At 47.0% G+C, this 1,013-nt stretch overlaps 1 protein-coding gene across 1 annotated transcript in view; it reads right to left on the bottom strand.

Annotated features, from left to right (window-relative positions):
• Positions 1-1,013, bottom strand: part of NGRN (neugrin, neurite outgrowth associated) — an 11,952-nt gene that overhangs the window by 990 nt on the left and 9,949 nt on the right. The gene's annotated exons all lie outside the window — the stretch shown is intronic.

Raw genomic sequence — 1,013 nt, 5'->3', positions numbered from 1 at the left:
TGCCTGTAATCCCAGCACTCTGGGAGCCCGAAGCGGGTAGATTGCTTGAGCTCACAGGTTCGAGACCAGCCTGAGCCAGAGCGAGACCTAAAATAGCCGGGCGTTGTGGTGGGCGCCTGTAGTCATAGTTATTTGGGAGGCTGAGGCAAGAGAATTGCTTGAGCCCAAGAGTTTGAGGTTGCAGTGACCTATGATGCAATGGCCCTCTACCAAGGGCGACAAAGTGAAACTCAAAACATGAAAATGGCCAGGCCGGAGGCTCATGCCTGCAATCCCAGCACTGTAGGAGGTCCACTTGAGGCCTTAAGTTCAAGAAGCTGTCTCTACAAAAAAACAGAAAAACTTAGCCGGATGTAGGAGCTTGCAATCCCTTGAGCCCAGAAGTCTGACTCTGCAGTGAGCTGTGATCTCTGATCTCTGCACTCCATCGTTCGTAACACGTGAAAGCAGCCAAATCCGAAGAGTACATGCATACGTACATTCATATAAGGTTCTAGAACAGGAAAAACTAACCTATAGTAGAAAACTTTTTTAGAAAAGTGATCGCCTATGGGACTGAGGATTGAGTGGGAAGAGAAATGAGGAAACTTGATGGCAATGATCTATATCTACTTTTAAAAAAAAAGCAACAAAAAGTTATGAGAGACATATTATTAGATCAGGGTAATGATACCTAAAACTCTCTGATCATACCATCATGTCATTTCCTGGTGAAACGTATAGGGCGTACAGAGCATTACTCACGGCCAAAAACGGATAATAGGAATACAGTTAAGATATCACAGGGGGCCAGTTGCGGTGGCTCATGCCTGTAATTTCAGCACTCTGGAGGACTGCTTAAACTCAGGAGTTCTGCAACAGCCTAAACAGTCCGATCTGTCTCTACTAAAAACAGAAAAACTAGCTGGGTGGGCGGTGCCTGTGGCTCAGTGAGTAGGGGGTCGGCCCCATATGCCAAGGGTGGTGGGTTTGAACCCAGCCCCCACCAAACTGCAACAAAAAAATAGCCAGGC

Source organism: Otolemur garnettii, unplaced genomic scaffold, assembly GCF_000181295.1.
Source record: "Otolemur garnettii isolate 467f Iridium unplaced genomic scaffold, OtoGar3 scaffold00277, whole genome shotgun sequence".
Taxonomy (NCBI): Eukaryota; Metazoa; Chordata; class Mammalia; order Primates; family Galagidae; genus Otolemur; species Otolemur garnettii.
The sequence above is the reverse complement of the archived record's forward strand: the minus strand, read 5'-3'. Positions and strand labels throughout refer to the sequence as shown.